This window comes from Rhineura floridana, chromosome 1, assembly GCF_030035675.1.
Source record: "Rhineura floridana isolate rRhiFlo1 chromosome 1, rRhiFlo1.hap2, whole genome shotgun sequence".
Taxonomy (NCBI): Eukaryota; Metazoa; Chordata; class Lepidosauria; order Squamata; family Rhineuridae; genus Rhineura; species Rhineura floridana.
In genome coordinates, this window is record NC_084480.1 from 309,602,313 (window position 1) to 309,616,952 (window position 14,640).

Sequence of the window (14,640 nt, forward strand, 5' to 3'; positions counted from 1 at the left end):
AGTTTATTGTCAAAACCAGTTGGCCATTGCAGAACATGTAAAAAAATAATCAGTATTAGTTTCCTACAAAATAAAAGCAGTGACACCTAGGAAGCCCTGCCTAATTGCTTTAAAAATAGAATTAGAGGGAGAGAGGATTTACAACACAAACACAATTCTTTGCCATGTTCACTCAAAAGTCCCATTGATTTACAGCACAATCCTAACCATGTCTACTCAAAAGTAAATCCTATTGAATTCAATGGTGTTTACTCTTGGCATTACAGGTTTACTCTCAAAAAAGTGAGTATAGGATTAAAGCTTCATATTGGGAAGGTTTTCAAAACAGGCTATGAATTAGACAAATAAACTTCCTTCTTCAACAGCTCAGGAAAATTTAAACAAGTTGCATATGCAGTTCTTTTAAATTTCTGTTCAAAAATTATTTGTAAAATAAAATGTATAATATGCTATTTTTGCTAGTAATTTAAAAATATTGCACGTACACTTTTATTAAGATCATAACTGAAATTGTTTACCGTAAACAATTGCCTACCAAGATCTTGCTATGATTCCTGTATTTTTTCCTAAACTCCACCAATTAAAGAGAAAAAAATGCATTCAAAAATTATCAAGGAGGGGAGAAAATATTGATGAAATTATTACAGAGGTTTTGTTGCACTACTTTTGAAGTAACTGAGGGGAATTTGTGAATGTCCTTTCTTTCATTCTACAAATCATCTTGCCAGTGGTCTGCAATCTGCAGACTTTCCCTGGGCTAACACTTCTGTTAAAACCCAGGGGAAAGACATTTGTGGGATAACTTCTCCCATGGAGCTTTCACAGATCAGGAAGCACAGGCAGCTAGGGAGGCTGCAGAATACTAGAGAAATGTTTATTGAATAGAGAAAAAAGCACATACACCAGCCTTGGCCACCTCAAAATGATAAGGTAAGCACAAACCCCTGCACCCCTAGAGATTCTAAAGAATTTAGAATTAGGCAGAAACAAATGGAAGCCTCTTTCAAAGAGGAAGAAAACTTTCAAGAAACTGGACGACAGATTTTGGCATGACACTACTGTACATGGAATGCTAGAGGATTTTCCCTCCTCCCAGCCTTATCATTGGCTAGTGTAAGATGTCTCATCTGGGGAGTCTGGCTTCAGATCCAGGCACCTTATTCTGTGCCACCGTGGTGGCTTGCTAGGAAAGGAAGTTACTTGCCTTCTGTACCTGGAGGCGGCCATCACAGGTGGCCAGGGCCAATGGGTGTGAGACATCAAAGTCCAGGCAGCATGAGAATAGTGTTCCAGTTGAGCCAACAGGTTACAAATGGCCTCACTTGAGTCTTGTGGCCTTGCTGCTTTGAACGCAGATAAATCCGACATGGCAGCTTAACTTTTTAAAATTCCAAAACCCACTGTATATTAGGGCAATGCTTTTGATAGGTCAAAATATTACAAACTAGTATGCCAGCATTTCAGTTCTTCAGCGCTCTTCCATCAGTCTAGATGGTGAATAGAGCAATGGGTCCGAGGGGAAGAAAAACAGGAACATTTGCCTGGTGTTGAAACCATGAAAGTCTGCATCTCTGAGCAAAGCCTTGAGGTGGGATGGGGAAGGAGGTAGCAGACATTCCAAAGAGGCTCTTCTGAGTGCTGTGCAGGGATCAGGGTGTCCCATGCCATGGCCTGTTGGGGAGAAGAATGATAAGAATAGCCAGTTCCCCCGTCTCTGAAAACGCAAGAACTTTCTGTTATCAGGGTTTTTCTCTCTCCCCCTCCCTGCCGTTTGATCTGTTTACCATCTAGTCCAGAGGTGGGGAACCTGAGGCCTGGGGCCCCAATGTGCCCTTCAAGTCTATTTGACCCCTGGGATTCTCCCTTGGCTATGCCTTTTCTTCAGGCTGCAGCCCTCACCGTCTCTCCTCTAGGGGTGGGATCCATTGGCCAATGCAAGTTCAAAAGCATTTTCTCAGCTTCACAGGCTCACATCGATTCGAGTTTGTTCTGTATCTGCTAGCCGCTGCTCTTACTGATCTGTGGGCTATTTATCTCAGAAAAATATCAGTATTAATACCAGCATTTTTAAAGGAAATATTGATATCATTCTTACAACTGATGTCTTAGAGGCAGTTTTTTTTTTCAAAAAAAGTCCATTTTCAAAAATAGCTGTGGAAATCCACTACATTAAAATCTGATCCTCAGTGACTGAGAAAAAGCAAATTAATGGAAAATTCAGTACCAAATCCAGACTGAGTGGAATTCTAGCGCATCCCCACTCAGCCCTGTGTGCTTTCACTGACTGGAATGGCGTTGAACTGTCATATTGCCTCTTGCTTGCCTAATGGACAATGGAGAGGTTAGGCTGTGCAAGTGTGTAATTGTAAAGGGTCTTCATGGGGGTGTCTTAGACCCTTTACTTTTTTGGGAGCTGGGTCCCAGCTGGGTCCCTATGTCTCCAGCATCCTATGAGCCAATCAGCATGAAAGGGGAGTCTGCTTAGAAGAGTCTTCTAACATGCTTCCTTGTGTGCTGATTGGAGTTGATCAGGGTGAAATGAGGTGAGTCAGTCACTGAGAAGACTCTTCTCAGTATCAAACACTCTCCCCTTTCATGCTGATTGACTCCTAGGGACATTTGTTGTTGTGGGAGAAGGCGTTAACAAGGATCTCATTCTCAACCCAGCAGCAATAAAAAAAGGGGGAGGGGTGTGGTTATGACTATCATTAAGGGACCCTGCACTTCTGAATTTACCACTACGTATGTGTGTGTGTGTGTGTGTGTGGTGGAGGCTGGTCCATTAGGTCAAATGGTGTACAGCCCCACTCACCTCTCTGCCCTCAGCCAGCTCCCAATGGCACATCTCCTTGCTTATAATCAGTCCAGGAGGTGGCACTCACTGTCAGCTTCCTCCTCTTTAGTCACAGGGTTTCCCTACTACAGGGGTAGCCAATGTGATGCCCTCCAGATGTTGTGGGAGTCCAACTCTCACCAGCCCCAGCTAGCATGGCCAGTGGACAAGGGGCGATGGCAGTTATAGTCCAGCAACATTTGGAGGGCACCACATTGGCCAACTCTGCTCTAGTAGAAGCTCAGCAGAGAGGATGATCGGGACAAAACTAGAATGAGTTGGCTCTGCTCTGGCTCTGCCTGTCACTGGCTTCAACTCCACCTACTGTGGAAGGGCCATACCTCAGTGGTAGATCATCCACACTGCACAGCAGAAGGTCCCTCTTCTCCAGTTACAGCTGAGAAAGACTCCTGCCTCGAACCTTGGAGAGCCTCTGCTAATCAGTGTAGACAACGTTGGGCCAGATAGACCAATGGTCTAACTCAGTACAAGGCAGCATCCTACGTTCCTGTGTACTGTTGGCCTCTTTGCCTTGCACCCTACCAGTCCCAATGGGCGCCCGTCACCACTCTGCGTGTATGTATAAGCCTCTGGCTTTTGCACTTCTGAAATGTAGCCCACTGAACACTAGGGATGGGTGAGTATTTAAATTCCATTTGCATTTCAAGCTGAATCTATCAAATCTGCACTTTCCAATATACTATGAGGACTGAAACACAGCCATCCTTTGAAATTGTCACTTGTTCAAGTTTTGCAAAGCAGTTCACCAGCCAAACAATGGTCAGTGCAGGAGTCTAAACTAAAGCATATAAGCTGGATCCTCATTCAGATTTTGTGATGCAGTTTGCCGACCAAACAATGTTTACAGAAATGTATATATGAGGGGGAAAGAATGCATAAAAATGAATATGAGTGAAAACAACATGCAAAATGCATTATATGACAAGAAGTGGCTTGCCAAAATGTGTACGTTAGTCAAAAGTGACTACAAAAAAATGTGTTTATTAGGAGATATTCACATGCTGGAGAATTTTCATGAGGATTTTTTTAAAAAAAAACAGCAAATTCCTGCAGAAATGTGGAGAACTGAATTTAAACGTGAACAAATGAGAGAACTGAAACTGACAGATCTTTCCATCCTACTGAATACAGGTAAAAGTCACATCCATTATCCCACCCACTTTGGGCATGGCTGCTTTTGCCTCTGGCCTTACTGGCATGTGGCCTCTGAAAGGTTCCCCTTTGGATAAAAAAGAGCCTCCCCACCCCCGCTCATGCCTGGTCTGGCTGGATGAAGAGTTCTGGAGAATTTGAAAACTTGCATGCTATTTTTTGTGATGTTTTGCTTGGTCTCATAAAGGCAATGCCCTAGTTCAGATTTTAATTTTTTTTCTAACAAGCCAACACGGATACCTTGACTTTTTGGGTAACTTTGTAAAGACGCACTTCCGTTCATCTCATGGTGTGATTCGTGCAGTCTGAAAACCTACAAGTGGAGGTTTGTGCTTCTGCTGTGCAGACCAAAGCAGTTACCCAGGGAATTTAAGCTCTGGGGACATCAAATTTGATACCAGCTGGGAATACATTTGCTTTGGAACGCTGAAGGGCTATATTAATCTTAAGGCACAGCTTGTTCTACAATTAATTTAAGAGATTCTCCACTGTGTGTTATGTCGATTGCTAACTTTTTCTTTCCCTTTTTTGAGCAGGATATTATTGGAGTTGGCAATGCACTTATTTCTTTGTGCTCTCTGAGGGTATAGAATTATGCCTTGCTATTTCAGGGAATGGTTAGTGGAGGGATAATGCAGGCATTCCACTTCTAGGAGGTGGCACATGGCAACATATTAAGGAGAGCTTTGCGCATTCTGTTGGAATCCATGGCTTTCTGTAGAGGATAGATCCTCCTTCAGGGGTGTATTACCAAGAAGGATGTCATTAGAAGTACTTAGCACTTGGAAGCATGCCACTTGAACATCCATCTAAAAGCAGACTGGAGACCAGCACACATTTAGAAAATCACAAACGTAGATGTGTGAAAGGTGTGTGTAATTTAAGGCTGTCTGCACACACCATGCGTTTAAAGCACATTTAAAGCACAAGACTTCCCCCAGAGAATCCTGGGAGCTGTTGTTTACCCTTCACAGAACTACATTTCCCAGCATCCTTAACAAACTACAGTGATGGCAGGAAAGCCGTAATGATGCCACAGAACCCAGTCTGCCTCTCACACAAATGATGCATGAGTGTGGTCCTGGGAAGAGACAACAGTGCCGTTTGTCCTGGTTCCCATCCCAAAACACGACAGTAGATGCTCTTATTTGTAGGTAGGGAAAGGATCTTTATTAAGGCAGAGTGACTGTACAGACTGAGCAGCAGGCACAGAGCTATTCCAGTCCCAGAGCTTTCACAAAGTGAAGGGTTGCCATGGATGAGTCCGGTCTAGGAGCAAGGGCCAAGGTTCACGAGTTCAGGGTCAGTTATAAAATGTTCATGAGAGCTGAGAAGTTGTTCCAACTGTTGGGAGTAAAGCATCAACTCCGTGTAACAAGTAACCTTCACTACTTCCTCCCTTCTTTTCCAGTCTTGCTTGTTTAGACCTCACATCTCTGCAATGGCCACATGTATGTCTGTCGTTACATGCTACTTTATTGTATTTCCCAGTAGTAATAAACCTTACGCTTCTTTATTCTTTCAACCACTACTTTTACCAGACTAGTTATTTCTGCACTCTAATATATAAACTAGGGATGTGTACTAGATTTGACCAAGGCCCAGGCCAAATTGGGTGCATTCATTCAGACCTTTCTGGGCCTCAGCTGAGTTCGGTTCTGCCAGCCATGGATTGCTATGGGTTGGATTGGATGACCCAGAGCAATCCAGGACTGTCAGGGGCGAGGCATCAGGCAGAGAGAAGAGGCAGCAGCGGCTCTCCTTTATTATTTATTTATTTATTTATTATTTATCTATATCCAGAGCTTGGAAAAGTTACTTTTTTGAACTACAACTCCCATCAGCCCAATCCAGTGGCCATGCTGGCTGGGGCTGATGGGAGTTGTAGTTCAAAAAAGTAACTTTTCCAAGCTCTGATCCCGCCCTTCTTCCCAACAGGAGCTTCCTTCCTGCCAGAGTGCCACTGCTGCCCCATAGGATTACTGTGGGTGCTAGTTTCAAGGCAGTTCTTATTTATTTATTTATTTAAAATATTTCTATCCTGCCCTTCTACCCTGTAACAGGGCACTCAGGGCAGCTTACAAAAACAAAATCAAACACGTACATAATAAAATTGTAAACAATAAAATCACAAAACATTAAAATACATAAAATACAATTAAAATACATAATACACACACATACACACACATACAGGGAGTGGTACTAAAGGGGACTACAAGGGTAAAATTTAACGTGGAAGGCATAAAATCAGTGTCAGGCTCTACCTTCGGTCCCTCCCAAAGGCTCTCCAGAACAAGATCGCTTTCAGAAGTCTCCGGAAAACCCTCAGGGAGCAGAGCGGACTTCTTGGGGTAGGGTATTCCAAAGCTTGCAGGAAGGCATCTTGCAAACCTTCATTACACAGGTTCACTCCCTCAGCTCGTTGGCTGTCAAGCCCAGGGAGCAATCCTGAGGGTGGTGGTTTGCAGAGCACCTTCCTGCAGGAAAGCCTGTAGCAAACCACATCATGCAGGTTTGCTCCCTGGGATTGTCGGCTGTTGAGCCCAGGGAAAAATCCTGGAAGTGGTTGTTTGCTATGTTTTTTTGAAGGCGCCTTGCAGACAACCATCCCCAGGATTGTTCTCTGGGCTCTACAGCCAAGGGAATGAACCTGTGCAAAATTGACCTGTTCTCAGTGGTGCCGGGGGGAAGGGATGCAACGTCTCCTTCTCCCTCACCCGCCCTGCTGTATGTTTAATTAGGGTGGTTTTTTTACCCTAATTAAACATTAGCCCTGCCTCCTAAACTTATTCAGGAGCGGCTTGGAACTGGGTTGGGAGGTCCCCAGATCAACACAAGGTGCATCCACCTGATGCCTGCCTCCGCAAATAGCCCTAATATAAATCAAACTCCAACACTGACAAGTTTTCCACGCCCACCTGTCAAGTTTTGAACCCAAGGTGGACACAGCCCTACTTCCCAGAGTTAGCTTGTAAGCAGGCACTGCAGCTGGGTGGGCATGTCTCCTCCCTTCTCTGGAGGCAGCACCAGGTCCTGGGAGAAAGTGCCAAAGCCATCTTGCCTGGCATCTTACTAAGAGCCGTAGGCGGCAGATCAGAGCACTTCCCAGATTCCAGCAATGCATTCTCCCCCTCGGGAGGGGAGGGAGCTGGGAGCCCTGTCTCCACACCAGAACTAGGTGGTGTCGTGGAGATGGAAAGGCTTCCATCTGTCCTCCCATTCCTCCTCAACTCCCTCCAGGGTTTGCCATCCTGGGTTCGAGCCCAAAGGTGTCAAGGGACTCACGATGCCTTTCCCTGTTGACCAGTGCTTAGGAGGGCAACTATCACAGTTGTTTTTTGTATCTCAGAACGAGTAGGTGCCAATGGCAAGATTATCACGACAGGGCACCCTTTTTGTGAAGCAAAGGGATTTGTGTCATTGCTCTATAAGCCCATTGACTTGTGACAATAGCCACTCAGTGCGTAAAACCAATGAGCTGGCCAGAATTAATGGTGTTCCTAAAGAGTAATCAGATGTGGTCTGACTTGAGTAGGAATGAAAATCCACTTGATAGGGGTTTTGTTTGCCCTTAGATATTGCCTAGCGCTTGGAAAAGTTACTTTTTTGAACTACTGCTCCCATCAGCCCATCCAGTGGCCATGCTGGCTGGGGCTGATGGGAGTTGTAGTTCAAAAAAGTAACTTTTCCAAGCTCTGATTTACAGCAAAGCCTTTGACTGTGTAGATAATGAAAAGCTATGGAATGCTTTAAAAGAAATGGGGGTGCCACAGCATCTGATTGTCCTGATGCGCAACCTGTACTCTGCACAAGAGGCTACTGTAAGGACAGAGTATGGAGAAACCGATTGGTTCCCCATCGGAAAGGGTGTGAGAGGGGTGTATTTTGTTACCCTATTTATTTAATCTATATGCAGAACATATCATACGGAAAGCAAGATTGGACCAAGATGAAGGAGGTGTGAAAATTGGAGGGAGAAATATCAATAATTTAAGATATGCAGACGATACCATACTGCTAGCAGAAACCAGTAATGATTTGAAATGAATGCTGATGAAAGTTAAAGAGGAAAGCACAAAAGCAGAACTACAGCTGAACGTCAAAAGACTAAAGTAATGACAACAGAAGATGTATGTAACTTTACAGTTGACAATGAGCACATTGAACTTGTCAAGGATTATCAATACCTTGGCACAGTCATTAACCAAAATGGAGACAATAGTCAAGAAATCAGAAGAAGGCTAGGACTGGGGAGAGCAGGTGTGAGAGAACTAGAAAAGGTCCTCAAATGCAAAGATGTATCACTGAACACTAAAGTCAGGATCATTCAGACCATGGTATTCCTGATCTCTATGTATGGATGTGAAACTTGGACAGTGAAAAAAGCGGATAAGAGAGAAATCAACACATTTGAAATGTGGTGTTGGAGGAGAGCTTTGCACATACCATGGACTGCAAGAAAGACAAATAATTGGGTGTTAGAACAAATTAAACCAGAACTATCACTAGAAGCTAAAATGATGAAACTGAGGTTATCATACTTTGGACACATAATGAGAAGACATGATTCACTAGAAAAGACAATAATGCTGGGAAAAACAGAAGGGAGTAGAAAAAGAAGGCCAAAGAAGAGATGGATTGATTCCATAAAGGAAGCCACAGACCTGAACTTACAAGATCTGAACAGGGTGGTTTGTGACAGATGCTCTTGGAGGTCGTTGATTCATAGGGTCTCCATAAATCGCAGTCGACTTGGAGGCACATAACAACACAATGCTTAGGAATCCAAATCTAAACATCTGTTTTCAATTAGGACTCTTTTTTTAAAAAAAACCCCTGCAATCATCTTTAGCCATTTTGTTTATAGCGGCGCATTGCATATGATTGAACATTCAGAAACAAGCATTCCGGAATGGATGGATCTTTTCAAAATATACGTTTTTCTTCAGGCAAAGTGATTTCACTTTTTTTCTGTTCATTTCATTTTTTTGGCTAGGATCTAAGACTTTCCTCTTCTCCCAGTCATTTTAGCATGTGTTTTTAAATTGTTTTTTAAAAAATGTGTTTTTAAATTTGTATATTTGTTTTTAATGTTTTCATTGTTGTAAACTGCCCAGAGAGCTTCGACTATGGGGCGGTATACAGATGCAATAAATAAATAAATAAATGGTTGTGGGATTTTCAGGGCTGGCTGAAGTGACCCTTGGCAAAATGCTAGTTGATGAGTGTGAAGATTCTATGTGGACCGGCTTGGGCAGAATAGCTTCTGCAGCAACAGTCCCTAGGCCGCCCTGCTCTGCCTCTTCCAGAGCCAGGGCTGCTGCAACAGCCCAGCAAGAAGCAGGACAGGGTGGGGATCAGCTGGTACTGCCAAGGCCTTGTGAAGGGCTCTTGGAGCTCAGGAGCCTAAATAGTTCAGAGAAGCAATCAAGGGGAGGGAGGAGAGGGGCTTCCTGGAAAGCAAGAGGGAGGATGGTGGCAGCAGCTTCTTCTACAATCTGCAAGAACAGCCTGCTGGATTAGGTCAAAGGGCCAACCTGTCCAGCATCCTATTCTCACAGAGGCCAAGCAGTTGCCTGCTGGAAGCCCACAAGCCGGACCTGAGCGCAAGAGCACTCCCTCCATTTGTGATTCCAAACAACTGGTATTCAGAGCATGTTGCTTACAACAGTGGAGGTAGAAAATAGCTATTGTGGCCTATCAGTTGTTGTTATGTGCCTTCAAGTCGATTACGACTTATGGCGACCCTATGACTCAGTGGCCTCCAATAGCATCTGTCATGAACCACCCTGTTCAGATCTTGTAAGTTCAGGTCTGCGGCTTCCTTTATGGAATCAATCCATCTCTTCTTTGGCCTTCCTCTTTTTCTACTTCCTTCTGTTTTTCCCAGCATTATGGTCTTTTCTAGTGAATCATGTCTTCTCATGATGTGTCCAAAGTATGATAACCCCAGTTTCATCATTTTAGCTTCTAGTGACAGTTCTGGTTTAATTTGTTCTAACACCCAATTATTTGTCTTTTTTGCAGTCCATGGTATGCACAAATCTCTCCTCCAACACCACATTTCAAATGAGTGGATTTTTCTCTTGTCTGCTTTTTTCACTGTCCAACTTTCACATCCATATATAGAGATCGGGAATACCATGGAGAAGAGGATTAGGATTAAACAAATTCATGGAGGATCAGGCTCTCTATGGCTACTAACCTGATGGATATGCTCTATTTTCACTGTCAGGGGCAGTATGCTTCTGAATACCACTTGCTGGAATCTGTAGGAGGAAAGAGTTGCTGTTGCGCTCAGATCCTGCTTGTGGGCTTCCCAGGGGCATCTGGTTAGCCACTGTGAGAAATGGATGCTGGACTAGATGGGCCATTGGCCTGATCCAGCAGGCTCTTATGTTCTTATGATTTAGGGGGAACTTGGCCACTAGTAGTGTTCTCAGAGTATCCTAAAAAAAGCCCATCAGCAAGGCCCCCAGATCTCAAAGCACCAAAGCCATTGAACGGGGGCTTTTGGGAGGGGATTATGACCTACCAACTAGGGAGACTCTATCATGCACCAGCCTAGGTTATGAGGCCTGGACTGAACTCCTAGTGTCTAATGGTGATATCCCAAGGGAAGGGTCCTGATTCCCAAAAAAGGTGTGTGGACCTGGTTTGTGGCAGTAGTGCAGAGCTGGGAAGCAACCATTTAAATTTCCCCCCAAAAAAGGCCCCAAAGAGCCTGATATAGCATTGCTTTGAGGTAGGGGTTCCCAAACTATGGTCCGGGGCCGGTAGTGGTCCACAAGCTTCATTTAGGTGGTCTGCAGCATGTCTGTGGGTTTGTGTTTGAAGACAGGAGACACCCATCATCTTAAATATTCATGTTGATTTCAATTGTGTTTAAGAATTGCATTCATTTATTTCTTACATTGTGTTTTATGGTATTACAATTTAAATTCCGTGGAATTCAAACTGTAATACAATAAAGTGCAATATGTAAGAAATAAAAGAAGATATAAAAATGCTGCTAAAAAATCATCCAGCACAGCACATTGCAATTGCTAGAACAGCAGAAAAACCATCGGGTGATCCACCAAGACTCTCTGCAATTTTCAAGTGTTCCAGGGAGGGAGAGTTTGGGAACTGCTGCTTCAAGGCACCGTGGGAAATTTTAAAATTGCAGCTTCCTAGACACCCCCCCCCAAATACTTGGAAGAGGGCAGGACAGGTGTTCACAGTGCTTGGCCTTTTCAAGATGCTGAGGCCCAGAGAGCTGCCCAAAGGTGCCAGAAACTGGGCCTGGAGACTTGTTCAGTACTAGGGATGGGTGAGAATTTCGATTCAGTTTGCATTTCAAGCAGAAGTTATCAAATTTGCAATTTCAAAAACAATATGAGAAGAGAACACAACCATTCTTCAAAATTCGCATTTATGTTCACCAACTAAACAACATTTATAAAAATGCATATATTAGGGGGAAATGTGCATAGAAATGAATACATGAGTGAAAATAACATGCAAAAAGGCATGAAATGATGAGAAATGGCTTTCAAAAATGTGTACCTTTGTCAAAACTACCTATAAAAATGTGTTTAGTTGGAGAAACTCGCACTAAAATGGTGAAGAATTTTCATGAGGATTTTTTTAAAAAAACATTGCAGATCGCGGCAGAAATGTAGAGAACTGAATTTAACACTGGAAAATGAGAAACTGAGAGGACCAAAACAGACAGATCCTTCTATCCCTTTTCAGAGCCCAACTGAGAGTTGGCCATCCTTTGAGTAATTAGCATTGCCAACTATTTTTTGCATAATCCAGCCATTTCATTGGCCTTTGGTCCTTTGGATGATGGCAGAGGTCAATGTGTTGAGCTTCACCTCTACTGGTAGTTAGTGTCAAGTGTTCTTTCTACCAGGGAAAGGCGTAGGAAGCTGTATGTGCTATTCTTGCTCAGCTAGGATCTTTTTTTATAACCGTGAATCTTACCTATAAGTGGAAACCTGAGAGACAGAGTAACTTGCAATTAGCAAGGCTCTGAATGTGCAGAGGGGGTTCATCACACACAATGAATAAGTTGGTTGTGACTGGCTGAGACTCCATTCAGGTGAGCTGACAGGAAGAAAGTGACTAGCAGTGGCAGAAGAGGAATTGTCTCCCCTTCCCCTGAAAATAGAATTGCTGTTTAATAGCTCATTATCTAAGAGCATTCAGAAGCCTGCTATTGCTCCAGCCAGTTTTTTTTTAAAAGCTATTAATTTAATTAGCCTGTGTTAAAAGTTTTACATAGATAGGAAAGATTGCAGCAAGAAGACATGGGTCTGCTCTGGAGCCAAGAAACAAGACAGCTTTCATGTCTTAACTACCTAGGCCTCCCATCTCTTCTGGGCAAGAACATAACCATTGCTCAGTTAAGAGCATCTGTTCCAGGAGTGGGGGGCCATTTTCAGCCCAAGGGCTGCAGTCCCTTGTGGACAGCCCTTCCAAGGGCTGCATTCCATCTGGCTGGTGCCAGAAAGATGGTCAGAGCAGAGATGTTCAGTAGGCTACCCTCCAGCCATGCAAAATTCTCTCTCTCTCTCTCTCTCTCTCTCTCACACACACACACACACACACACACCCTACATCTAGCTAAGCAAGAATGGCTACCACACTTCAAGGACACATTCCAGCCAGGCAAAAGCACTTAAGCTGGGTGTGGCCTGTAGGGGTCATGCATCCTCTTTGAGTTCACTGATTCAGACTAGGATGAGTACTCCAGTTCGGACCAGGAGTGGGAGGCACTGGGAACAAAGAGGAAACGGTCAGCAAACGAAGCAGAGCCCGGTTGAGGAAACCGCCCTCTGCCTCCGTATGAGCCAAGATCTACTCATGAGATGGGATATGTGGAAACTGTTGCTCATGTGCTGCTGTATTGTCCTTTTTATGGAGACTCCCGATTTGATCTCATCACCCCATTTCTTCAAAAAAAACCAGGGAGGTCTGATGCATTTTATTTAGAATATTTACTCTCAGATAGGTCACAGTTAATGCGGCAAGATTTTGTGCATCACTGTTACTTGTAGGAGAAAATAATGGAAAATAATAATAATAGCTAACCTTTTGGGGGCTTTTTGCCCTTGGGTGTATTTATCCTACACCGTTAGTGCCGTATTATCTTACGTTATGTTTGTTTCTTTCTCTGTATAATATGGATATATTTTATTGTTTTAATATTTTATAGTGCTGGTCTTTGTCCATAATAAATTATTGATCGATTGATGTGAGTCTAAGAGGCTGCCTCTCCCTCACCCAAGGAGGCGAGGGGGCCGTTAGAGATTGGGGAGGCTGTTTCCTCATCGCAGGACAAGGAGGTGGGTCTGGCAATGTCTCCCAGGGACAGGTGGTGCATAAACAGGAAAGAGGAGACTCATCTCCTTAGGTGGAGCATCCACCTTCTAGCTAGGGATTCCTGCAGGCCCAGGGGAAAGGATTTTCATGAGTAGCTGGGCATTCTCCACCTCTGCATAAAAGCTTGGTGGAGAAACTCGTTGGAACAATTTCACAGCTCCCATGTGCTTTCGAAATCCTTGTTTCTGATGTTGCACACCTGAACCTTGGCCTTGATTCTGAACCGGACTTAATGTCGCTGTCCATTTGCCTGGTAAGATCACCTTGAGTATATTCTGCTCTTTCCATGATGCTAAACTGGTACCATTAGTCTGCAATAATTAATGTTTGCTTCTTTACTTACAAGAAAGTGGACTTGTCATTTTGGGGTGGGAGCCAAGACAATAAGGATGTGTGGACTACAGAGAGTTCTGGGGACCAAAAAGAAAAGCCGGCCCTAGAGGGCCTCATTTGGTTCACAGACCTGAGGTTCCCCACCCTGATCTATTCATTGAAACATAAGAATTACTGCAATGTTATACTGAGGTAACATTCCAGCTCTGCAGGATCATACCAAAGGTCTGCCTCATCCAGCATCTGGTTTACCACAGGAGCCAAGCAGATGCCCCAAGCCAGGCCACATGATACTACAAAATGAGCTGGCCCTCCACAACTAACAGAGCAGCAAGTGGGATTGGAGACATCTGCTGATGAGCTGCAGATTCACAAAGGGGATGATACCTGCAAGCACACACATTAAAGCAAATACGCTTTTCTTGTGGGGCGGGGAGGAGAAGGAGGGAAATCTGGATCTAGTGTAGGGTTGCCAGGTTCAGGGCCTTAGACTGACCCTGTATCTTTAGGAGAAGAGAAAGTCAGACAAGTGCAGGTGTTCTTTCAACCCTGTAATGGGAAAAACCACAAGGTGGAATTCTCCCTTCCCCAAGCACAACTTTTAAAGATACAGAAGACCTCTTGGAGGTCGGGCCTGGCAACCAAGAGGTCTTCCGTATCTTTAAAGGTTGTGCAGAGGGAAGGGAGAAGTCCATCTTGTGGTTTTTCCCATTACAGTGTTGCAAGAACACCTGCAGTTGGCTGACTTTCTCTTCTCCTAAAGATACAGGATCAGTCTCAGGCCATGAACCTGGCAACCCTAATCTAGTGGTACATTGGCAAGGATTTCTGACTCCAAACTGTTTTAACAACAGCAGCAACAAAATGACTTCTTCCACCCCAACTCTAAATTATAGTGCAGAAATGAAGGAAGTCTGGGGGAACCA